Source organism: Herpailurus yagouaroundi, unplaced genomic scaffold (assembly GCF_014898765.1).
Source record: "Herpailurus yagouaroundi ecotype Mexico unplaced genomic scaffold, PumYag 308, whole genome shotgun sequence".
NCBI classification, from domain to species: Eukaryota; Metazoa; Chordata; class Mammalia; order Carnivora; family Felidae; genus Herpailurus; species Herpailurus yagouaroundi.
Genome location: NW_024412525.1, coordinates 212,728 through 239,393, shown reverse-complemented (window position 1 = coordinate 239,393; position 26,666 = coordinate 212,728). Strand labels below are relative to the sequence as shown.

Genomic DNA, 26,666 nt, shown 5'->3' with positions numbered 1-26,666 from the left:
GGCAGAGAGAGAGGGAGACACAGAATCTGAAACAGGCTCCAGGCTCTGAGGGGTCAGCACAGAGCCCGACGTGGGGCTCGAACCCACGGACTGTGAGATCATGACCTGAGCCGAAGTCGGACGCTCAACCGACTGAGCCACCCAGGCGCCCCGTAAGTTGGAGGCTTTTTACAGATGGCTAAGGATTTTTGAATGTCTGCTAGTATTTAAAAGTGGGAAATTTATTATTATTTTTTGAAGTAAAATATTGATGCATTTTATTCACATTAATATCCATGGACCTTGCATTATATTAATATAGCTATAGTATTTAAATATTACCCATGATTACTTAGCTTATTTTTTTTGCAATTTTATTTTTATGTATGTATGTATGTATGTATGTATGTTTTTTTAATATGAAATTTATTGTCAAATTGGTTTCCATAAAACACCCAGTGCTCATCCCAACAGGTGCCCTCCTCAATGCCCATCACCCACTTTCCCCTCCAAAGATGATTGGAAACATTGAATCCCTAAATGAGGCTTGTTACAGTGGTCTTCATTATAAGTTATGTCATTTCCTTCTTGGGGGGGAGGAGAATGTAAGTATATTCATTTATTGTTCCTCTTGGTTCAGGACCAACAGTATATTGTTAATCCATTATGTTGTTTCTCTTGGCTGAGCAGATTCCCCTTCTATAGATCTTCTAATACCTTGTCTAAAGGGTGTGGTCCTAGTTTCTGTCATTCTGGAAGCTAAAATAGGAAAAAGGTATGGGATTAGTATTCAGTATTGTAAGTGTTCATTTAATCATCCTATTTTCAAAAACATACCCCACTCCTAAATATGACTGGCATCCCCCAGTCCAGAAACCTTCAGTCTTCTGCTGACAAAAAAGGAAACAAGTCCTCTGGCAACATGTAATAACTGATATCTGAGATTCTAATTGTTTCTTTGTTATTTTTTAAATAACTTTTTACTTATTGATTTTATTGAGGAATAACGGTACATGAGATACCACATCTATCTAAAGCGTGCAATCCAATGAGTTTTGGCAGTTGCATTCACCCATGATTACACCACCACAGTCGCAATACATGATACATCAGTCATTTATGGAAGATTCCTCATGGCACTTTGCAGGCAGTCCCTCGTTAGTCCTTACCTTACCCCAGACAACTACTCTAGATGATTTTGCAGTTTATAAAATGAGATGAGATGTGGTTTGTAGTCTTTTGTCTCATGCTTGTTTTTATCAGAATAATGGTTTTGAGATTCATCAATATTTTTGCATTTACAGTAGTTTTTTTTTTTTCTTTTTAGTGCTGAATAGAATTCCATTATATAAATGTACTTCCTTTGGTTTGTCCATTCTCCTACTGATGGACACTGGGGCTATTTCTGAATTAGGGGCATTATGAATAAAGCTCTGTACAGTCTTTGTATGGACATATGCTTTCATTTCTCATGGATGAATATCTACCTGTATGCTTGCCTTTCTGAGAAACTGTCAGTTTTCCAAAGTGGTTATGCCATTTTATATGTGCCCTACATCCTTGCCGACATTTAGTGTTATCTGTATTTATATTGTCACTATTCTAACGGCTGGTTTTAACTCTTTCTGAACGTTTTCAACTAATCATCCTCCTTTTAGTCAACCTTATCCTTACCTCTACAGAAGACTAGTACCACAAATTCATAATTTTTCAGGGATATTCTGTAATATAGATTGTTTCTTGGCTTTTCCACCACAGATCTAGGATTCAGTTTTCCCAGATTATTATGCCCATTGTTAACTGTCCATATGTCTTCCAAAATATAATTATGGTTATATTTTGATTACATCTCTAGTCCCATTACCTTTGTTCTTATATATTCACACATTAAGATGCCTTTTATTTTTTAAAGATTTTTGAAGGGAAAATAAAACAGATTGTTTTTAATTCATTCTCATTACCCCTCGGCTAGATATTTCATATATATATTTAACACCCAAAATCAGGGTCAGAAGATAGACATAGTAGAAGGTAAAACAATTAATTACTTTGCTTTATTTTTTATATAAAATAAAAAATAAAATAAATAAAATAAAACAACTAGGTGTTAAGATAAATACAATTAATTAGGAGTTAAGATAAATATTACGCAAACCATGAGATAGAAACAATGGTATAAGTTTGAAAATGTAGATTCAGAAAAATCACATTTAAAAAAGAGAATCCCTCTCTTTTTTGCTTTATTACACTGGAATAATAGCTTGAAGGAGCCTTGAGGAGCAATAGGGTGTTAACACATCTTATTTTTCAGGGAACTAAGGGAAGTACTAGGAAGATACATTCTTATGGAGAAGTATAGAAAATATACAGAAACTACCTCACTAAAAACTGGAGAAGGACCACATACACTGTGTAAGCATTTTGATTTTGTTTTAAACATTGAGTGCATTGTTTTAATAACAGCATCTCAGGATGTCTCATTTGGTAGGAAACATGCATTCAGACATTTATTGGAATCTCACTCAATTTTTGATGGGTAGAAAAATAAACTTTAAATAATTTGGGTGATCTTGTTCACCATTCCACACTTTGATTATAATCCTTTGAGTAAGTGACATGGGAGAGATACATATGCTATGACATCAAATAATGTGTCTTGCCACACTAGGATTCAAGTGTCTTAGGAGCATTGTTTTTTAATACAATAGGGACATTAATGAAAAATTCAAATACTTTAACAAGGTGTTCAATTAAATGAAGAGCTATATTCCATAACTAGAGGAAAATGCTAAATGTTATATTCATCTACAATATAGTCTTCTCTAAAGGACTTTGAGATATAATTTGAACTATCATGTATCTAGAGAAGGATGACAAGAATGAAGCTATCCTAGGAAAAAATGTCATAGAGGAAAGAAAACTTAAAGAATCAGGATTGTTCAAAAGAAAAAAAATTGATTAGAAAAAAAAGAATCAGGATTTTTCAACCTTAAATATTTGGGATGGGTATAATAACTACTATTGATTATTCCCAAAGTTCTTACGTGAAAGCTGAGATAAATGTATTCAGTGTATGTACAAAGAAAATAGATAATCTTCCTTACAAGGCAGGACATTCTGAATTAGGAGATAAGCTGTCTCTTGGAGTTCTTTCTAACTCTCCAAGAAACTGTTGGTTAAGCTCTTCACATTATAGTCATATTTGGAACAAATGACCAAGTCTACAAGTTTAATAATCCAGCATGAGTGATTGCTTTTGGAAAGTCAGTTTAATTTATATACATATGAGAATGTGAATTCAAAGTGATGTATTAACAAATCAAAAAAATTAAAAAGTGTTTTGATTTGCCTATAGTTAATATTGCTAATCATAAATATGCTTATTCTTCCATATATTTTTTACTTATCTATGATTACAAATTAAACTAGACAAGCTTAACTTACTCATTACACTTTACATTTGATATATGGGCAGGATTGACAAAGTTTTAATGAAAACTACATGGAAAAGGTGAAATTTTTAAACTATGTCTATAAAATGTTAATTCTCACCAGGTATTACTGATGTGAAGATAGGATAATATAATGGCTTAATCTCACACGTAGTGACCCAGCATCACAAATGACAAAGAATAAGGTGCACTGGGGAGCCACTTCTGGTAATGGCTGCCAAGGGAAGTACACTACAGATCAACCAAACCGAGACTAGAAATAGGCACATTTGATAAACATTGGCGTTCACTTTATGTATGTCATCAAAGTTGCTGTTAAAAAAAAAAAAAAGATTGGTTTGTGATTTTAATAAATGTCCAAATACAATTGAAAAAAATGGCTGGAAAGTTCTAAAGTTTATTTTTTAATTTGTAAAAAGATTAGAGTGGTAAGATGTAGTCTATATATCAACCTAAGTATTGTTATGTACCATTAAATACTGTAGTTTTTGTGTGTATATTTTGAGTGGATTTAAATGTGTGTTTCCAGTATCTAATAAGTAAATGCATAATTAAAAATGATAATGATATTTATGTTTAAGATCTAGATAACAGAAATAATCAGGAGTTGTGAAAATATGATAAATCAAGCCATCTAATTGATATATGTGGAAAGTTGGGTAGGGCAATGGAAAATAACCTTTGAGTAAAACTGGAAATGAGGAAGTTAAGAAGCGTGGTCTTACATAAAAGACAGGCCAAATAAACTGACTACAATCTTTCCTGTTTGTTAAAAGAAAAAAAAAAAAAAAAGATGTACATCAGCAGTAGTAGACCAGCATTAGAGTTTCCTGTTCTTTTTTTTCTTTCGAACTTTTACTGTTCAAAATGCATCTGTAATGTAGCTTATTATTACTCCCTTCGCACTTTGTCCATTGAACTTAATACATTAAAATTTCCCAGTCATGAATAAAGCTGAAAACTTCTCACATTTTATTTCAAAAAGTGATTTAGGGCTTGATACATAGATTTCATTGCTGATTCTGCCCTTGGTCCATGTAGCTATCAGATTTATGTTGCTTCCATAATGGAGACCACTCTGTATCCCAGAGATGATTTGCTTAATAAAATTCACATAGCTACTCACCGAATACCAAAGCTATATAAGCATGCACTGAGCCACGCAGCAACCAGATGAATTCAATTTATGTTACACTGTTATTAAAGATTAAATCACAGCTTTGTTAGTGGTCTATGAAATTCTACATTTAAGAGTAATCTGACATACTCTAGCAAGACTTGAAATATTCATATATGAAAGCATTTATTTCATAGAACAAAACGATTTACATGTTACATGGAAATAAAAGGTAGCAATGGGAATTTATAATACAGACAGTGCCTAGAGATTTATTCTTTTTCAAACTAAATTAAACTGTGAACACCCATATGAGAATTTTTTTTTTCTTGATTCACAGTAAGACCAAAAATATGTTTGATTTAATTCAAGGCTATTTTTTCATAGCCAGCAGCAAATCCATTAAAGTGCTATTCTGAGTTTCATCTAGATTTGTCATCAATGTCCTGCAACATAGCAACTCAGCATAAACATATTTTCTAAGTGTAACACAAGTGTACAAAGATCATTCATATGATCACAGCTGGAGTAGGATCATTATGTAATGATTCTGCTTCAGAACTAGCCAAGGGCATATCTAAGAACACAACTAGCCTACTCCTCCAATAAAATTTTAGAAGGAAAAGAATGTTGGAGCTATTAATTGCAATGAAAATGTCAAGCTTGTGTGTGTTTGTGTGTGTGTGTGTTTGAAATAATGATAATTTTACTTTCTAAATAGTTTATGTTTCTACAATAAAATAATGACTTTCATTTTGTTTAAAATGTTTTTGTTTCACTTAGCAGATTTTCAGGGTTTTTTTTTTTCAGATGATAAAACACTCTTTTTAGAAATTAATTTTGAGCAATTCCCTTTCTATTAACCAGTTTTATGATCTTGAAGAAATAATTTCACCTGTCAGAACCTTAGTTTTCTCATCCATCAAGTGAGAAGATTGAGCAGGTGATTTATGTCTTTCCAAGTACTACATAGACCTGGATTCACAAAGTGCCTTCTATATTTTGCAAAAACAGTAGAGATCGCTAGGGAAAATTGCAAATTGAATGATGATTAAATTTCATTTTTATGGATGGGGGAAAAAATCACCACTTTTTCAAACATGGAAAATCAAAAAAAATAATCCCTGGAGGCCAAACTTGAAAATCTAAACATAAACTGCAAACATTAACATAAGGAACAAGGGGTGCCATGCTTCTGTCCTAGAGCTTGATTATTTACAGAAAAGAAATGAATGCATTGTTTATAATAAATTTATAAATAATTGAGCATTCTAAATAGAATGGATTATATTCTCCAGAGTGTTCATAAATACAGCTATTACTCATTATAAGCAAACTTAAATTCATAATATTGAAATTTAAAAATTGCTGAGTACAGGAAGTCATTTATTTTAAATTATGTGAGATCTTGAAATTAAGGACTTTACATTATGTGCCAAAGTATATAGTAACCCTTAGAGACAGACAGACAGACAGAGAACTTAAGATCAAAGAATGTCTAATGATGGATGACATCTCTGTGATCCCCGAGGTGAGAGAAGAGATTTGTGAAATGTCAACATTAGAAGAAAGAATACACATTTTTTTTTTTTTTTTTTTTTATATTTTTTTTTTAATTTTTTTTTCAACGTTTATTTATTTTTGGGACAGAGAGAGACAGAGCATGAACGGGGGAGGGGCAGAGAGAGAGGGAGACACAGAATCGGAAACAGGCTCCAGGCTCCGAGCCATCAGCCCAGAGCCTGACGCGGGGCTCGAACTCACGGACCGCGAGATCGTGACCTGGCTGAAGTCGGACGCTTAACCGACTGCGCCACCCAGGCGCCCCAAGAATACACATTTTAAGAAATGTTTTTAAGGGTGGCAGTTCAGCAAAAAGTAAAATTGAATTATTATTATAGGAACTATAAATAATAGGATATTACTATTATTTAAAATTTTAACTCTTTTTTATTACAGTTTTTCAAATTAGCCATTGAAATTATTCCCCTCTGTGTGGGTGTATAATCTTCTCCACAAAAGTAATTAGACCTTTCACAGGTTCACTGGACTAACACAAACACAGTCTAAGTCAAATTTCTTTTAGAAATAAATTGGTCAGGGGTGCCTGGGTGGCTCAGTTGGTTAAGCATTGGACTCTTGATTTTGGCTCAGGTCATGATCTCATGGTTCCTGAGATGGAGCCCCTCATCCTTGGGCTCTGTGCTGACAGCATGGAGCCTACTTGGGATTCTCTCTCCCTCCCTCTTTTCTTCTCCCCAGGCTTGCTCATGTGTGCAGGTGTGCTCTCTATCTCTCTTTCAAAATAAATAAATAAACATTACAAAAAGAAATAAATCAGCCATCTCCATGTGGAGAATTCCTGGGGAGTGTGTGGCAAATAGTAAACTGATTCTATGATTTTAATTGAAAGATCCTTAGTGTGATTCATATTAGAGATCTCCTCATAAGAATGCAATATTCACAATTTCATTGGAACCACGAATCCACCTCCATTTTCACCACCACTTGCCTTGACCCCCAGCCAGCAATAAATATGAGTCCAAGATAAGTGACACAAACAATTTGAAATTGGGCACAAGTGTTTCAGTGTGACCTAACTAAACTTTTTCTATTGATAAGCTACTTTGTATTAGGGGTAAGTGACTTGTGATGTATATGTTCCAATAATTAGCATTAGGGGAAACTCTTCTGTTCATACAAATCTACCTATTTAATTACTTCTATATTTCCCTACTAAGTTAGCTTTTGAATTGTTGTCTCCAAAATATTAAAAAATCATTTGGAGAATTTCCCCCCTCCAATCAATTTTTAGTTTAGCCTTCGTTTTCCAGGCTGGCCTGGCTTCACATATTAAAATGTCTTCAAGCATACGTATGTCTTAAAAAGCCATTCTTCCTGAAGTTGCTTTATGATGATCAACAGAAATGTTTTGCCAGGTAAAACGGTTTTTATCATTTTATTTTGAGTTATTCTGTTAAAGAGAAAATTGCATTGGGCAAAAATTCTCCTGGAATTGTGTATTTTATGTTGTTGTAACAAGAACTTAAAAGGTGTTGCACAAAATGTTAGTGGAGTGCTTCAAAACACAAGAAATGTCACCAGCTATTTTTCTCACTTCCAGTGTCAATAGATGATTTTCTATGTAGTTTTAATATTTAAGCTATAATGTTTACATAGATGGCCAAACAAATATTCATCAAGTATTTACTCTGTTCTTTGGGGGAAAAAGATGAGGGAGACTTTATTTTCTTTCTTTTAAATGGTAAGGATAAATACATTCTCAACAGCAAGTCTGGGAATATCTAAAGTAGCTTTCGGATGTACATCCTTTCCAAGAACATCAGTCATTTACAAATGATCTATTTATTCATCCAAAAATTAATTCTGAATACCTTTTTTTGTGCCAAGAATATTTTTTCTGATTTCAATGTCAAGTTTTCCATTTTAATATTTATGCCTATTTTACCAGAATTCAAAATTATGTTATCTTGAAAATTTTAGTGACCATGTGTAACAAGCATATTCTCCTGTATAAGCTAAATTTGTGATCAAAAGAATCAGAAGACTCAGCTGCTAAAATGTAATCATTTTTTACCTGGTTCTAACATATCTTATCCTAAAAGATTTTACCCTTGTTCTAAAATCCTCACTAGGAGGGGTGCCTGAGTAGCTCAGTTGGTTGAGCATCCAACTTCAGCTCAGGTCATGATCTCATAGTGTGTGAGTTTGAGCCCCACGTCGGGCTCTGTGCTGACAGCTGAGAGCCTGGAGCCTGCTTCGGATCCTGTGTCTCCCTCTCTCTCTGACCCTCCCCCGCTCACACTCTGTGTCTCTCTCTCTCAAAAATAAACATTTAAAAAATTTAAAATCCTCACTAGATACAAGTTTTATTTTCATTGCAAGAATTTTTTTTTCTCCGCTTCTACCTCCAATTAACTATTCAAATGACTCTAACCTGGATTTCCTGGATTTCCTTTGAAACTGCTTTTAAAGGCGATAACCACCATCTTGCCAAATCCTAAGAACACTTCTCCATCTTCGAATTCACAGCAACCTTTTTTTTTTTCAGTTTCTTTATTTTTGACAGAGAGAGAGACAGAGACAGAGAGACAGAGAGACAGAGCATGAGTGGGGGAGGGGCAGAGAGAGGGAGACACAGAATCCCAAGCAGGCTGCAGGCTTTGAGCTGTCAGCACAGAGCCCCATGTGGGGCTTGAACTCGTGGACCGCGAGATCATGACCTGAGCTGAAGCAGATGCTCAACCGACTGAGCCACCCAGGTGCCTCGAATTCACAGTAACCTTTAACAGAGCAAACCCGCTTTCCGTTTTGAGACACTCCTTTCTCTTGGCTTCCATGGCACTGATATCTCCTGTTTTTTCCCTGCCTCATTGGCTACTCCTCCCCATCATTTTTACTGCTCCTCTTCTACCTAAAATCTATGTGTTAGCATATCTTAGAGCAGTGTCCTGGAACCTCCTCTTTCTGGCTGTGCCATTCCTGGATGGTCTTCTCTAGTAGTATGACTAACATAACATTTATATCAGTGGATCTCATTCCTATTGAACCTATTGCTTTCTAGTTGATGAAATCTTATATAGCACTGCCTTCTCTACTATGCCCACATAAAACTTATAGATAATATAAATGACCCACAGATATGATTAGAAAAAAAATGATAAACCAACTAACTCAAAGACAAAGGAAAAGTAGAAGGAAATTGATTTAAAATAAAATAATTCACCTTCATGTGGAAATGTCGAGAATGTCTTTATTGGAAGACATAACCTAGGTAACGCTTGTGCCTATGTGTAATAAACCTATTTGGATTTAGCAGGATTGATGAAATCAGAACCCATTCCATATAGGAAGCAGAAGAAAATAAAAGTACAGAGAGGTAGAAATGAGCATAAGAATAAAAACTAGTTCAGAATAAGTTATAATAAATACAATTCATTTGTAAATTATAAGAAGAGGGAAATGAGCCCAGTGGAAGTAAGAAAGCCAGCCAAGATAAATTTTAGATGTTGAGGTGAAAGCAACAAAAGAGTTAGATATTCTATGAAGGAGCTGTGCCTTTTTTCTAAGTATAGTATCAAAATAATTCCTATGTTATTGCATGAAATGAGGTCATGATAAAGCATCTCAATATCTCAAATATATTTTCTATCTTGAAATTCTATCACAAATGGAGGCATACATTTCGTCTCTAGTACTAAAAAAAAAAACAAAAAACAAAAAACAAAAAAAAAAAAAAAACGAAACCCTGAGCTCTACTTCAATAGGCAACAGGGACTAGAGGAAAGATTGGAAAAAGAAGCAGTAATATAAGAGGCGATAGAGAACTTGTGTGTTAGACCTCTGGGGACAGAATCGCAGCAAAGCTGGAAAACAACCCAAAACAAATATAACACTTCCACATATAATTTTTGCTATAGGAGGTCATCTAGTCAGTGATATGAATTGTCTTTAAAATTTTTTTATTAACTTAATTTCTTAATACAGTTTCACTCAAATAATATTCAATCATCTGTTACATAGATGGAATTGGTCTTATTGATTTTATTTTTTTTTTAGTTTATTTATTTTGAGGGAGAGAGAGAGAGAGAGAGAGAGAGAGCAAGCACGAGTTGGGGAGGGGCAGAGAGAGACAGAGACAGAAACAGAGAATCCCAAGAAGGCTCTGCATGGCTCAGTGCAGAACCCGACATGGGGCTCAAACCCGTGAACCATGAGATCGTGACCTGAGCCAAAACCAAAAGTGAGGTGCTTTACCAACTGAGCCACCCAGGCACCGCAGCCTCATTGATTTTAAACAGCTGCGCTGCAGCACTGAAACCCTTTACCATCAGATGTATGCTTGGATATACAATAACACATTGAGTAGACAGAAAAACAGAGTGAGTAAGCATATTCTCTGATTCTCAGATACAATGTATTTATTTAAATTTCCCTCACCCTAACAACCTTCTCACAAATTCCTGGGCCTTTTATGTAACTTCTTGTAAAAAAAAAATAGGATTATCTGTGCTTAATTACTACCAATTTATCTTTTTAGAGTATTTGGTTGAGGGGAACATTGAAAAGTTGTGCAGGATATGGGACAATAATTTGTTTTGCCAAACTGTCATACCGACTGTAGACCATCTAGCATTCCCAGACGTTGCCAATCACATATCAGTAGCATCTCCCAAACATTGCGGCATCCAAGACATGCTCCCATAAAATTTCCAAGCACTCTAGGATGGCAATATAACCACGGATCTATATGTTGACATTCTTGTGCCTGAACCAGACTTATATCCAACTGCCTACTTAACAAATACCAAACTGTTACCTTTGATATTTCCCCTTCCAGTACCCTTTACATGTAATCTGCAAAAAGTCCTGTTTACTCTACTTCCAACAGATTTTTAAAATATATTCAATTCTTGATTTCCACTGTCACAACTTTTTTTTTTTAATTTTTTTTTTCAACGTTTATTTATTTTTGCGACAGAGAGAGACAGAGCATGAACGGGGGAGGGGCAGAGAGAGAGGGAGACACAGAATCGGAAACAGGCTCCAGGCTCCGAGCCATCAGCCCAGAGCCTGACGCGGGGCTCGAACTTACGGACCTCGAGATCGTGACCTGGCTGAAGTCGGACGCTTAACCGACTGCGCCACCCAGGCGCCCCTCCACTGTCACAACTTTAATATCCAACCCTTGGTTACTTCTCCTTTTGACCAACGTAGTAGCTTCTTAATTGTTTTCTAGTATCATGTCTTTGTCCTCATTTTACACATGGCAGCCAGCTTGAGTTGTTGTTTTTTTTTTTTTTTTAAGGCTTTATTTTTCAGAGAAGTTTTAGTTTGACAGCAAAACTGACTGAAGGGTATATAGATTTCCCATAGTCCCCCTCTCCCCATACTTGCATAGCATCCTCTGTAATCAATATCCCCCACCAGAGTAGTATATTGGTTACAATTTGTGAAACTACACTGACACATTACAATCGCCCGAAGTGCATGCTTTACATTAGGGTTTACTCTTGTATATTCTAAGGATTTGGACAAATGCGTAATGACATATAATTATCATTACAGGATCATGCAAAGCATTTTCACTGCTCTAAAAATTCTCTGTGCTCAACCCATCCATCGTCCCCACACCACCCTCCCTACCTCTAGCATTTACTCATCTTTTACCATACCCATAGTTTGCCTTTCCAGAAAATCATATATTTGGGATCATAGTGTATGTAGACTTTTCACATTGGCCTCTTTCACTTAGTAATGTGCATTTAAGGTTCTTCCGTGTCTTTTCATGGTTTCATAAATCATTTCTTTTAGTGCTGAATAATATACCATTGCCTGAGTACCACAGTTTATTCATCGATTCACCTACTGAAGGACATCATGGTTGCCTCCAAATTTGGGCAGTTATAAATAAAACTTCTATAAATGTTCTCGAGGAGGTTTTTGTGTGGACCCAAGTTTTCGGCTCCTTTGAGTAAACATGAAGGAGCATGATTGTCGTATTGTATGGTAAAAGTATGTTTGATTTTGTAAAAAAAAAACACTCAAACTGTCTCCCAAAGTGGCTCTACCATTTTGCATTCTCATCACGAATAAACAAGAGTCCCTGTTGCTTCACATCCATACCAGCATTTGTTGTTATCAGAAATCCAGATTTTGGTGATTCTGAGAGGTGTGTGATGATATCTTGTTATTTTAATATATAATGCTTTATTAACATACGATGTAGAGCATCTTTTAATATTTTTATTTGCCATCTGTATATCTCTTTTTATCTTTTTCATGAGATGTATGCTCAGGCCTTTTCCCCATTTTTCAAATTAGGTTGTTCATTTTCTTATTGTTGAGGTTTAATAAGTATTATTTGTATTTATTGGATAGCAGCACTTTATCAGGGAAAAAGTCAGTGTTGCTTTTGGATATTTCTTTTGCAAATATTTTCTCACTGTCTGTGGCTTGTCTTCTTATTCTCTTGACAATGTCTTTCCCAAAACAGAGGTTTTAAATTTTAATGAAATCCAGTTTACCTATTATTTCTTTCATGGATCTTGCTTTTAGTATTGTATCTAAAAAGTCATTATTATATCCAAGGTCAACTAGGTTTTCTCCTATGTTAGCTTCTAGGAGTTTTATGTTTCTAGATTTTACATTTAGATATATGATTCATTTTGAGTTAATTTTTGGGTTCTAGATTCTACATTTATTTTTTTTTTTAATTTTTTTTTCAACGTTTATTTATTTTTGGGACAGAGAGAGACACAGCATGAACGGGGGAGGGGCAGAGAGAGAGGGAGACACAGAATCGGAAACAGGGTCCAGGCTCTGAGCCATCAGCCCAGAGCCCGACGCGGGGCTCGAACCCACGGACCGCGAGATCGTGACCTGGCTGAAGTTGGACGCTTAACCGACTGCGCCACCCAGGCACCCCTAGATTCTACATTTAGATATGTGATTCATTTTGAGTTAATTTTGGGGAAGGTTTTAAGCTCCATATCTACATTCAATTTTTTTTTTACATATGCATGTCTAGTTGTTCCAATACCATTTGTTACAAAGACTATTTTTTAAGGGCACCTGGGTGGCTCAGTCGGTTGAGCATACAACTTTGGCTCAGGCTTATGATCTCATGGCTCATGACTTTGAGCCCCACATCAGGCTTAGTGCTGACAGCTTAGAGCCTGGAGCCTGCTTCTGATTCTGTGTCTCTCTATCTCTCTGCCCCTCCCCTGCTCACAGTCTGTCTGTCTGTCTCTCTCTCTCTCTCAGAAATAAATAAATAACATTAAAATTTTTCTTTAAAAAAGACTATTTTTGCTCCATTATATTACTGTGTTCCTTTGTTGAAGATCAGTTGACTATGTTTACGTGGATCTATGTCCTTGTATTCTGTCCCATTGGTTTACTTGTCTATTATTTCACCAGTACCTCCCCATCTTGATGACTGGGGCTTTAAAATAAGTCTTGGGGGGGCACCTGGGTGGCTCAGTCAGTTAAGCATCCAACTTTGGCTCAGGTCATGATCTCATGGTTTGTTGGTTCAGATGCCTGGATCCTGCTTCTGATTCTGTGTATCCTGCCCCCCCCCACCCCTCTCCCACTCGTTCTCTGTCTCTCTCTCAAAAATAAATAAACATTAAAAAATTTTTTTAAAATAAGGCTTGGATCACCTGGGTGGCTCATTCAGCTAAGTGTCCAACCCAATCTGCTAAGTGTCCAACTCTTGATTTTGGCTCAGGTCATGATCTCACAAACTGCTGACAGCATGGAACCTGCTTGGGATTCTCTCTCTCTTTCTCTCTCTCTCTCTCTCTCTCTCTCTTTCTCTGTGTCTCTCTGCTCCTGCCCTGCTCACACTATCTCTCAAAATAAATAAACATTAAAAAAAAGATTGTTTATAAAAGATAAATAAATAAATAAATAAATAAGTCTTAATAAGTGTTAGTCTTCCAACTTTGCCTCCAACGCCTTCAATGTCGTGCTAACTATTGTGGATTTTTTGTTTTTTCATATAAATTTTAGAAAGTGATACTTTTTTTTTTTTACCACAGCATTGAATGTGGAGACATTGGATCTATGTATGTGAACATATACTTACATATGTATGTAATAAATAACTTCACAATCTCACTATGAAGTAAGTTTTATTAAATAGGATACGTTTTAAGCATCAAGGTGAAGGACTTCAGAGAGTAAGCTCTGAATAATTATTTTCCTGTCATCATCACCAGCAGCAGCAGCAGCAGCAGCAACAAAAACCATTGTCACAGAGGTGGAAACTGGCTGAAGGACTTGCTCAGTGGTGTGGCTGGTAAGTGTAGGAGAGCTCAGATTCAGGCCACATGATTTCAAGTTTAGTGTTGTTGCAACTAATGGTGTATGGATATTGAAGCAGTAAATGAACTGTGAAAATACTTTTTTCATCTTTTTTTTCATCTAATGAAACTTTGATACCATGTAGAATATAGTAGAAGGTAAAGTTTGCAATTAATTTAAACCCAGCTCCTAGGGATGATAGTATTTAGCCCTACCCTTTCTCAAATCTATGAAATTTCTTATTGTGTAGGCAAGTAAAGGAAGAAAGTATGACCTAAATAATATTGTCTAGCTAGAAGATTACCTATATGAAATATTCTAGAAACTTTCATGTTTCAATAGAAAGTCTGCATGGTATACTAGAGAAAAATATCAAAGATTTGGGTACCAGAAATTTTTTTAAGAAAATTCACTTTTTTCTGAGACTCAAATAAGATACTATATGTGAAAATTCTCTGAATGATATAAAATACAGTTATACTACGTGGTAGTTATCAACATGTCATTTTCTAAATTATTGCTGTATAATACTTGGAACATAATAGGCTATCAATATTATATGTCACAAATAAATAAATGTGATAAATTTATAATAGCTCTTTTAGTAATTATATTTAATATTATATAAAAAGATATGTCATTCAAAATATAAAAATAAAAGGTGAGAAAGTGGTTTTTATAGGGAATTTAATAACCAGCTTATAATTATTCTGTATTAAATAAACTATAAATTTATTTTTCACTAGATCCTATAGTAGGAGGCTATTTTCATTTCATTGACTATATTTGCAAATGTTGTTTTAAGTATTTATGATATACCTAAAGTACTTCTTTTGCATTAAATTTTACAGTAAGATAATTTCAGATCAGCAGGATAATACCGAAAAGCTTTGATCTAAGACAGATGTTTGGGTTTTTACTACAGTATCTAATATTAATAGCTTTTCTTGACTTCAAGTATATGAAAACATACCTGATGAATAAACACTTTTTGGCATATTTATTTTATTTCACATGAAATTTTATTAAAGTTAAACATTTAAATTTGGTATAATGGAAAGAATAAAAAGAGAGCAAACACCCTGCAAACTAATTAAAAATGTTATCTGAATAATTTTGATATTAAATATCTTATTGTTTACAAGTTAAATTATAATAAATAAAATATCCAGAAATCTATAAGGGGAAAAATAAAATTAACAAAAATTATAAAGTGAAATTTCTGTAAAACCATACAATGTGTAAGAAAACCTTTATAAAGAGAGATATATATCATGCAAATGTTGAGTTGATTTATTTGCAGATGACATTCTACTTAATTCTGTCCTAGCTGTGCAGATGCCTAGGAAACTTTTAATATAACCTGCATTTCTTAAACTCTTACTATCACCATAGCCTGCCCAAAGCAAGGATGAGATCACTGAACCATAAGCAACAGAACCTCCCTATTGACTTTGCTTGCCTTTGAGATTTCAAGGTCCTATAGAAGGCAATGTGAGAAATTCTGGCTGTTACTCTAACCCTGTGAAATGCCTCCAGGGGACACATTTTTCCCTTCCGTTGTAAAAAGGAAAAATAATTCAAAGAGAAATGTTAGACTTTGGGGGAGAGCTTACACCACAATGGAAGGGAATAAAGAATGTTTTTGTGCTCTCACTCTAACTGCTGATTTCTAATCTAGAAAATACCCCTTATACCTTTATTTCTTAAGCAAGACAAGAAGTATACAACTGCTGGGAGGAAGTATATGGATGTGTGTGGATTCATATAGAGATTGCCATATAAATACAGATACAGATTCACACACATATACCCATATATATGACTGATTAAAAATATTTGCCTATTACAAATTACTTTAGGTCATTTTCCCATAGCTATGGGAAGTTCACCTATGGAAAACTTCCTGGCAGCAGTCTAATTTCTATCTTTTCCCAAACACTTAAGACCAATGTCTATTTTGTTTGGGAAGAAAAAAACAGAACTATCATTTGCTAATAGACAGTTTGTACATTTTTTTCTTCTTATTTTTTCCTATCCTTTTTTTTTTTTAATGCTTAGTAGTGACAAATATCATTAAAATAAACTCCTAAACACCATGAAGGTTTAGTAGCGGAGAATGTTAGTGCTCACCAGTGGCCATGTTCTTCCTCATCTTCCTGGGCACACTGCTAGACATTTGTCAAGAGCCTTTGCAAGTGTGTGGGGCCTGCTGGCCAATAGAAGAGTGAAACTGATGTACCCATTTCCAGATCTGACTCCTAAACACTTTCATGCCATGTCCCATGTTTGTTATCTTTGCTTATTACTCAGCTAGGTGGAGAAGATGCCAGTAAGAACTTCAGAAGCTTTAGGGGAGAAATACAGAGAAGTCTGGGTCCTGGATAGCAGTATGCAGAGAGCCTCCCACCCCAGTGACATGCATTGGACTGTGAGAGGATCAAGAAATAAATGTTGGTTGATATTCCTAACTAGTACCGAAATTCAGAAAGAAAAAATGCTTGTTATGGTTTTTGCAGCATGGTCTCTGTCGCAACTTAGAAAAAGAAAATTCTTTTAAATGAGAGGCAGAGACATATACAAAGCCCAGCCTCTCTCTCCATGCCATCCAGAGGTGGGTTGAGAGGCACATGCAGGTATGCACAAGTTCTCTTGAAGTCCAAAGTCATTTGTTACCAGCGGATGAGCAGCAATCATTTTCCAACTCTGAAACCCAGGACACATAATTAGATAACTCAGAATTCAGAAAGCATGTCTGTTCATTCTGTCTAATTTCTTGTTTCATCTCTTATTTGTTTATACTTTTTTCAAAAAACATTATTTTTTAGTTCTATGTACTCCTAAGTACTAGGGGATACAATGTGGGATATAGGCTCTGGCATCAAGGATAGTTTTGTGTAGACAGTAGACACTCAACAAATAATTTAGTGATATGAAACAGACAAATTTACAGGAAATTAATTTAGCATGATGTGGGAAACAGAGGATGGTGTTCCCCAGTCCCCTTGACATAGAAGGGGCACCCAGGCATAAGAAATGCGGAGAAGGCTTCCTGTGAACAATTTCTGGGTGGATTTAATGATTCTATTTACTATGTAGATGCTTTCCCATATGAGATATTTTCTGTGATTGAGTGATATCAGAGACAAACGACCAGCCAATATATTAACCGACCTGGTCTTCCCATCTCTGATTAGCTACTTAACTGACACACACACACGCACACGCACACACACACACATACACACACACTTGACTCTAAATCAATAATCAGTTAATCTAAACTGTTAATCTAAGGGACGCCTGGGTGGCAGTCAGTTAGGCGGCCGACTTTGGCTCAGGTCATGATCTCAAGGTTCGTGGCAAGGTTCGTGGGTTCGAGCCCCACATTGAGCTATGTGCTGACAGCTTGGAGCCTAGAGTTGGCTTCGGATTCTATGTCTCCCTTTCTCTCTGCCCCTCCCCCACTTGGGCTTGCTCGTGCTCTCTCTCTCTCTCTCTCTCAAAAATAAATAAACATTAAGGAAAAAAATAAACTGTTAATCTAAGCTCTTTATCATCCTGATATCAACAACACAGTGAACTTGTCCGTCCTACAAATTGTGGCTTTGAAAGAAATATTGAAAAAAGTCTAAAAATTATGAATTTTCTAGATTCCAATTTTTAATTTTATTATTACAAAGTATGTTTTTTAGCAATTATAGGGGACTAAAATTCTCCCTCATTGTTTCTATTTTTAGATGATGAAACATCGAAACAATGTTTCATTGTATTTAAATGACTAAGAGGCAACAATTACCAAGCTCTTTACAAAGGGGGAAAATGCATTCTGAGAAACTCAGCAATAAGAAAGTGCTACGGCATTATTTTAACAGGATAAAATCAATTACTAATTTTCATCATCTTAAAAAAGGAAATGATTCTTTGCATAAACATTTTACACAATATAACTTCAAAATATTTATAAAGTCTTTGGAGGAAACTATAGCTAAGAGATATTTAGACATTTTTCCATTAACATATGTATGCACATGTATTTATTGATAATTGATGTAAACATCACAGAAAAGCCAGAATATGAAATTTGAATGTGGAGTAATACTTTAGATTTTATAATGTATTTATGTGTATTTCTTCAGTATTCCCAAATATTTGAAACACATCCTATGGGATAACAAATATACTATATACATGTAATAAATTTTTATGCACAGGTAAGTATAATGAAAAATATTAATTTAAGCATATGTACACGAAGGCTATCCTAACTTTCTCACATTATCTCATCCCTCCCCAAATACACAAATGCTCAATGGTATTTATAGTTACTGCCATGAAGCACTTTTGTATATTTAAGAGTGCCTTTAGGTCTTTAACTATAGGAAGTCTTTGACTGCCAAAAGTAGTGTCATCAACAGTGGAAATGAAAAGTAACCTTCAAGAACCTTTTAGACATGAGTAGGCTTTCTGGGGGCAGCTCTGTAGGAAAATTAACTGAAAAAGATAGACTACTCACCAGATCCTGAACTGAATAATTTAAGTGTGGGGAGTTCAATCTCCTTTTATACTGCTTTCCTCATTGCACATTGATTAAAGTGTCATTAAAAATAATGAATGGCTAAATATATGAGTGTTATCCAAATTCTTTCCATCTTTATTATCCTAAAAGATCAAATGATTTTCATAGTGGATGCCATTGTGAGAGACTCAGTTTCTTTGGTTGCCTGTTCATGCTGTTCTTGTTGTGATAACTCAAGGCACACTCATCAGCCCCCATGTGAACTGGCTGGAGTGACAGTTGGTGACTCAGCAGTTGGCCAAATGATGAACTAGAGCATAGTCTGTCATTCACATGTTTCTCAAGTGAATCCTGCTATTATCCCAGAAGTGATGTAAACTTTTCTAATGTTATTATCAAGTGTTGGATTGAGCATTCAGGAAATGCCCCATGTGTTATAATTTGGCATTCTGAAAATGAGGTTCCAATCTTTCTGTAATTTATCTGTAAATCTTTGGCAATGAACAGAATATATTTTTTGAATTCTTCTCTCTCTCTCTCTCCCTTTCCAGAAAACCATTCATCACACTATCCAAACCAGAAATCCTGGAATGATTTGGCTCACCTATGCCGTTTCAATGCTTCTCTCTACAGTGGCATATTCAAATGATCTCAACAGATGCACAGGACTTTCCATTAGTGTCCACCTCAACCATGTGGATGATCCATCAATTCTATTTTCTAATTATGTACATGCAATGACATTCATTTCTATGGTAAGTGTCTCTAAGTGTAGAATTTCTTCTGTCTAGTTCAGTACCCTCATCTCATGTTACCAAAAAATTTAAATTTGAAGTGTTTTGACTGACAAGTGAAAATTGAGTTCAGTACAGCCTTCTCTTTAAAGAAAATTAGTCATATATTTCTTCTTGGCCAGGTAATTTAAAAACCTGGAATCATCATCATCATCAAAAACAGTAACAATGGTATAACCAAAATGTATACAAAATTACATAATTACATTCAGTCATATTTTATATCGGACCTCAAGGCAATTAGAATCATATCTATTAATTTCTTGATAAAGATCTGCTTAATCAGTGTATTCATTTGTGCATTCTGGGATATAATAGACTCAAAATCAGTTACTATAATTTCAAACCACATCGTGTACTTCCTCTCAAAGACACAGTCACATTTCCTATCTCTACCAGTAGATGAAAATTCATTCATATCTCAATGTAAATGAACTGGTTATTCATGTTAACTAGAAGCATGAACAAAATAGGAGTCCACCTTTTCAAATAAAAAAATCTTTTTGAAAATGATAATTTTCAACCATTAAAATAGTTTTTTTCTTGCAGATATTAAAAGTTTATGGGGAGCCTGGGTGGCTCGGTCAGTTGAGTCTGACTTCGGCTTAGGTCATGATCTCACAGTTTGTGGGTTTGAGCCCCGTGTCAGGCTCTGTGCTGACAGCTCAGAGCCTGGAGCCTGCTTCGGATTCTGTGTCTTTCTCTCTCTCTCTGCTCCTCTCCTGCTCATGTATGGTCTCTCAAAAATAAATAAACATTAAAAAAACAAAACAAAAAAAACCCCAAATATTAAAAGTAATTGATATAGTAAAATCATATGAGCACTTGGCAGTATTTGAAATGTAACACCATCCCTTAAGTAGCATGCAAACCCAAGCTAAATGTAAAAGGGAGACAGATTCAGGATTTTAAGAACATGGCATTTTAAAATAATACAGTTTTTAATAAGTTTTAGTAATATGAAGACAAGTGAGAACAGAAAAATAGAGATTTTTACTTAGAGTATCTATTATTTATTTTTTATGAGTGCTAGATGAATTACATACATAATTTTATTTAGTCAGCCAAAATATTGCAAAGTTGATATTATAACTTCCCTTTCAAAACTTTTAAACAGGTGCTCAGTGTTGTTCATAAGTAAACTTTCTCAAATTGTGGGAGATAATAAGTGACTGTGGATATCAGCTAGTCTTCCGATGAGTAACTAACCACAATATCTACCATATAAATAAAATCGGCCAGCTCAAATAATCATTTAATGTAGTGGTTTTTTTTTTAAACTAAATACCTTAAAAATAACCATAGAGGAAAAGCACAGATCAAAAAAAATTGTTTTTGAATGTGAGCAAGTCCTGTTGAGCCGTTTACACTTAGGTCCATCTGTAAGTTAATTTCTGAAATTAGATCATATTAAATAAAAACTAGAAATTAAAACCTCAGTATAACAAATTTCATTATTTTAGACCAGTGGATGAGTTTAGAGACTATTTAGTAAGTTTATTATTTTAGAAATGAGGTCCATTATGAGTGGAAGTGTTTTAGAAAATCTTCTCTCCACCTCCTTCCTTTCTTTTCTCCATCATCGTCATCATCACCATCACCATTCAGATCATGAAAAAGAGCCAGCTGGCCAAAGAAATGGAAACTAAAAATTAATTTAGATAATTTAAACATTTAAAATATTAAAGTAAATGCTAAAAATTCTTTTTCATTCACAAAGAAGAAGATCTGTGAGGTAAAGCTGGGATCAAAAAAAAACCAATTTGATGTGTTTTTTTGATAAATATTCTAGATCTTTTTTGATAGGTGTTCTAGGCATTTTCTTGAAAGTGACTTTTGTTTAATCCTAACAAACATTACAAAGGAATAAAACTTTCTGCACTTTTAAAGGTGTCTGGGGGCGCCTGGGTGGCGCAGTCGGCTAAGCGTCCGACTTCATCCAGGTCACGATCTCGCGGTCCGTGAGTTCGAGCCCCGCGCCAGGCTCTGGGCTGATGGCTCAGAGCCTGGAGCCTGTTTCCGATTCTGTGTCTCCCTCTCTCTCTGCCCCTTCCCCTTTCATGCTCTGTCTCTCTCTGTCCCAAAAATAAATAAACGTTGAAAAAAAAAATAAAGGTGTCTGAAGGGTTAACATGATTGGGATTAATGAATGACATTATGCAATAAGGTGACTGAACAATAATGTGATATAAGCATCTTATAAAAATGAGAGTGAAGAAAAGATGTAGAATTCAGTGCAAATTACTTCGAATGATACAATAATACCATACTTAGTTTATAGGAAGTGATTTGTGTTTAGTATGAACGAAAGTAAAAGAAATAGCAATGGCAATGATGATTATTTCTCATTTGTGCAATGTTTCTGACTTGTGGTTTGTTTTCTCTTCCAATATAGACATTGGTGTATAGAGATAATTTGCCTATCTTAAAACAGTCTGTTTAACTTATCTTTTTTTCCAATATTTTTACATTTTGCCTGACAGACTTACACTTATTTATATATGCATTTTCTTCTTTCTCTTATTTAGTCTTCTCTCAGCCTACTTCTCTTACATTTTTAACACATTTCAAATTCTTTCTTAAATTATAAAATCTTATTTAAAAATTTCAATAAAATTCTTTTTGCCCTGTGCCAATCTGCCCTACTATTCTCAAGAGCTGATTGATCAAACTCATTTCCATCACATTTTAGCTTTTATACTCCAATGTCGCTGGTCGCAGCAATGGTACCTAGAAAACTAGGGAACAATAGTAAATTCAGCATAGCTTGTCAGAATTCATATAGACCCAAGAATGTATGCCTGAGAAGGCATAGTACAAAGGTTGTTATTTGTGCAAATGAATAAAAATACAATCAAATACAATCAGCGACTGTAAGTTTGTGTATGTGTGTGTGTGTGTGTGTGTGTATTTGAGTGTGCCCCATTTTAATTTAACAAGGACTTAATTAAAATTACTGGGAGAAGACTAGATATTTATTCAGACTGGATCAAGATAAATAATATATACAGTGAAAACCAAAACATCTACCTGTGATATGGTAATGCAGAGAAAGAACATGAAAATATAAATATCAAAATGAACTATCTTTACAAACACAGCCCAGCTCCCCCTGCTTGTGATTTTTGAGTTTCATCCTGGCCTTAATGAAAGACACAAAAACAACTGCAGGGCAAGAGCCAGACAGTAGACAGTATTGAAGATTCAAAGACTACGAATTATCATTACCTTTTGAACAAAGTAAAGATATTTGATTGAAGGAATTTAACCTACAGAGAAGATTAAAGATGCTTAAAGAATCTGAAATATACGACTAAAGGCTCTTTGCCAGCTCTTCTTCAAGACCAAACAACTGCATTTAAAGTGTAGCAGGAGCAATGTTTCTGATGAAAGAAACTCAAATGCTGTTACTGAAGTCAAGTAGAAGTCCTCAAAGTCATTAGTCATAGAATTTATATTTACTCATTCACAGCTATTTATGCTCAGACCTAGTGACTTAGGTTATTTCCATTTTAGTGATTTCACGTGGTTCACTCTAAAAGAAATTGCCTTAAGGATCCAATTGGATCTTAAGAGTATCATCACTAAATGCTATTCAAGACTCGTGCCTTCAAAATCTGAAAGTGTGTAAATCAGTGGCCACGAGGGCATCCAAATATATATCTCAGGCCTGACTGAATATACTAATGTCATCACATTTTCCCTCTAAAATAGGAATGTTTGGGCATTTAAAAGGCATCCAGATTATTTTGAATATTTATGTTTAAGCTGGCCAGAACCCTTGGCTGCATGCCTTATTAGCTGAAACTAACTGATAGTAATTATAGTAAATTAAATACACAGCATTGGGAATCAGAGCATAACTGGATCCTTGATCTGATCTTCAATGAACACAAAAGACTGAATCTCACCTTCCTCAACTGTGAAATGAGAGGATTCTACTACATTACCCTAAACAGTCTCCTCATGTAAAGACTTTAATTTCAAGAATCTATTTCAAAATCCAAAAGAGCTGTATTAAAAAAATGAACAACAATACAACTCTGGACCCTGTAAAGAGTTTTCGTATTACACATGTACAATTATAGCCATTTTCCAGCATAAAAAAGTTGTGTCTCAGAGGGTGATTTATAGTCAATCACTCTTTGGCCTGTCTTGGTTCTCAGGATAGCCCCAAACAAGCCTAGCTAAGCATCATCAGTGAATTGTAAACACTTGTAAAACACACAGGTATGGGTTACTAGAAACTAGGCATTAGGCAAAATAAAAAATTAGTGAAATCATATGGTAATTATATTTTAGGCTGATGTAAGTTCAATTAGAGTATGATACAGAAATATATAGTGATATTAGGAAGAGAAAGTCCTGAAGAAGTCTTCTACATACTTTAAAAAGGAGAGAAATTGATTTTTTATATGTTCAAGGAGTAATTGGAAGAGTGATGAACATTGGAGTGGCACTTAGAAATGGGATGAACTAGGCTTTATGTAAGTGAAGCATGGAATCGTGGATAAAGAAAAACAATTGTACAGATCCAATCTCACCTCCCTGAAGCACTTAGATCAGGGAAAAGAAGAAAGAGGATAGTATACAACATTTTTGTTTAGATTTTGGATGCCAGGTGAACAGGCAACTTGAGGTAGCTTTCTTGCTAGACTAGATCACCTATGAAAAGGGGATGCATGAAATAGGTAGGTAAGAAGATGGAAAGAATACGCAGAGCAGCTATTTGTAAAGTGAAGATGGTCTCAAATTAGAGATTACTGTATCAGGGTGTTTGTCTTTGAGATTTCCCCCCAATAATGATACCCAAGTTGCTTAAACAAATTACCAACGTATTTGAGCTATTATAAATTCACTGGATGAGTAGAACATTATGAAAGACCACTGAATCAAGCTGTTAAAGAGTTTAATTTCCAGGTCATTTTCTGCTTTATGCTTCTTTTCTCCACATATATTTCATAGCAAATGCACATAATTATTTACATGTGAGTGAGAATTTGAGTTACAGCCACAATATTATTGCTGAAGCATGTTTAATCTCAAAGTGTTTAAATGAAATAACTCTGATAAATATGTCAAAATATTGGGGAAGAATAATAATTGAAAACCAGCAGCCATAAAGACACCTTTCCAAAAAAATCATTTCCAAAGTTTTATCTAAGGATAAACTATGTGGATATATATGGAGATATATAGAAGAGAAAAGAATTACTTGAAAACAGAAGAGAGAACTAAAAAAACAAGTGGAAAGTAATTATTTCAATTATGGTTCAAAAGAGTACAGTGGCAGCAGCCCAGCGTGCTTGAGAAGCACAAGTTTTGAAGTTCAACACACCAGTGTTCAAACTCTGCGTCCTATGTTCTTGGTCAAGAGCCTCAACGACTCTGTATCTCCATTCGCTCACCTGTATGCGAAGAGTAGTTCCAAGCTCACACACTTTTCAAAACAATTAAGTGAACTCACGAAAGCAAAGCAGCTCCTAAGAAGTGAGCAAAAAAAAATGACAAACTTTGTCGTTATTATCATTTTAAATACTTACTGGAAATATACGTATTTATTATATGTTAAACATCTATAAACAGAAAATGTAATATTCCAATTCCAAGGGCTTCAAGAATAGTTATATTAATATAGCATGATTCTGTGAGTTTTGTTTTAAAAGTTGTTTGTTTGCTCCAACCTCTGTTGAAACTCATGTCATTTTTTCCAACCTGAAGACCTATAGGTCTTTAGTTTGAACATCTTCTTCTGGGAAGACATGTAGCTACGTGATATGTAAAATGCGCAGTGAATAGGTTTTGCAACTTAAAAATTTTTTTGTTCCACTCTCCCCCTGCGGAACTTCACCTCCTCCTCTCTTGGTCACCAGTTGAGTACATACAAGCTCTCTGGCTTTAAAATGTTATCTATGTAAATTCTTCTGCCACAGCTGGACAAGATGCTTTCAAGAGTTTTTCTGTTTCCTGTGTGGTGAAGCAGCTTTCCCCTAACGACTATTTCCCATCAGTACCCACAAAGACCTACCTTCTTAACCACTGTTTCAACGGTTTCTTACCACTTCCACCTTTCTATAGAACATTTCATTTGGAAGGAGGTTCACAAATATTTGTTCACTGGGCTGTTCAGACTGATAGCATCTCTTGGGACTTGAACTTTGATGCACAACTCTCATCTGGAAAAAAAAATGCAACTGTCACACATCAGTAGATAATACCAAAAATGAAAACAAATTCTTTTCTGTCTCGAAGTCACGATGTGATACTTATTTGTTTTGCTGTGTTGAAAAATATAACTTTTTACATTTTTCTAAAACTCAAAATGAAGACATTTCATTGCTTATCTATTTGTTACCTTCTGTAAAATGGTAATATAATTAGATTCTCAATCATTCATTGTCTCAGCAGCAACTGTAGACCGAGAATAGAAAATAAAATTAAAATCACAAACATGAAGATATAGATTTATAGGTTTTATAAGAGAAGAGAATTCTGATATCTATTTCTAGCAAAACAAGTCATTGCAAAGCGTCTTTTACATGCCCCCAAATTTTTATCTACAAATATAATTACCCCATATTAGTTAACTGGAAAAACAAATAACTAGCATCATGACTATGTTCTTTATAAGGAATGTTTTAATACAGTGCTTAGGATCCATAATTATTTCACCTGTTCTTGCTCACTTTTAAAATGCTAAATTTATTTGAATTACTTTTCATAACTCTAGTCATTAGAAAAGCTTTGCTCTATATAGTTTTTTCTTGTTTTATAGTCTTTGCTTTTAGGACTTTCACTTGGAGTTTCCAAGATATTTGCAAGTAGATCGTTTTCATCTGAATGAAGCAATAGTAGAAAATCTTCTATTTAAAAATATTAGATGATTCAAAAATCAGTATGGCTCAAAATTACCTCCTCTCCCTGATATGCACACACTGATAAGCAATGATATATGTAAAATAAAAATGATA

General features: G+C 34.8%; 1 long non-coding RNA gene across 1 annotated transcript; it reads left to right on the top strand.

Annotated features, from left to right (window-relative positions):
• The first annotated feature begins 14,142 nt into the window (after positions 1 to 14,142).
• LOC121021636 (uncharacterized) lies at positions 14,143 to 20,243 on the top strand. Its single transcript, XR_005786616.1, has 2 exons — positions 14,143 to 14,377; positions 19,453 to 20,243. It is a non-coding gene; the product is annotated as an uncharacterized LOC121021636 (long non-coding RNA).
• Positions 20,244 to 26,666: the final 6,423 nt, after the last annotated feature.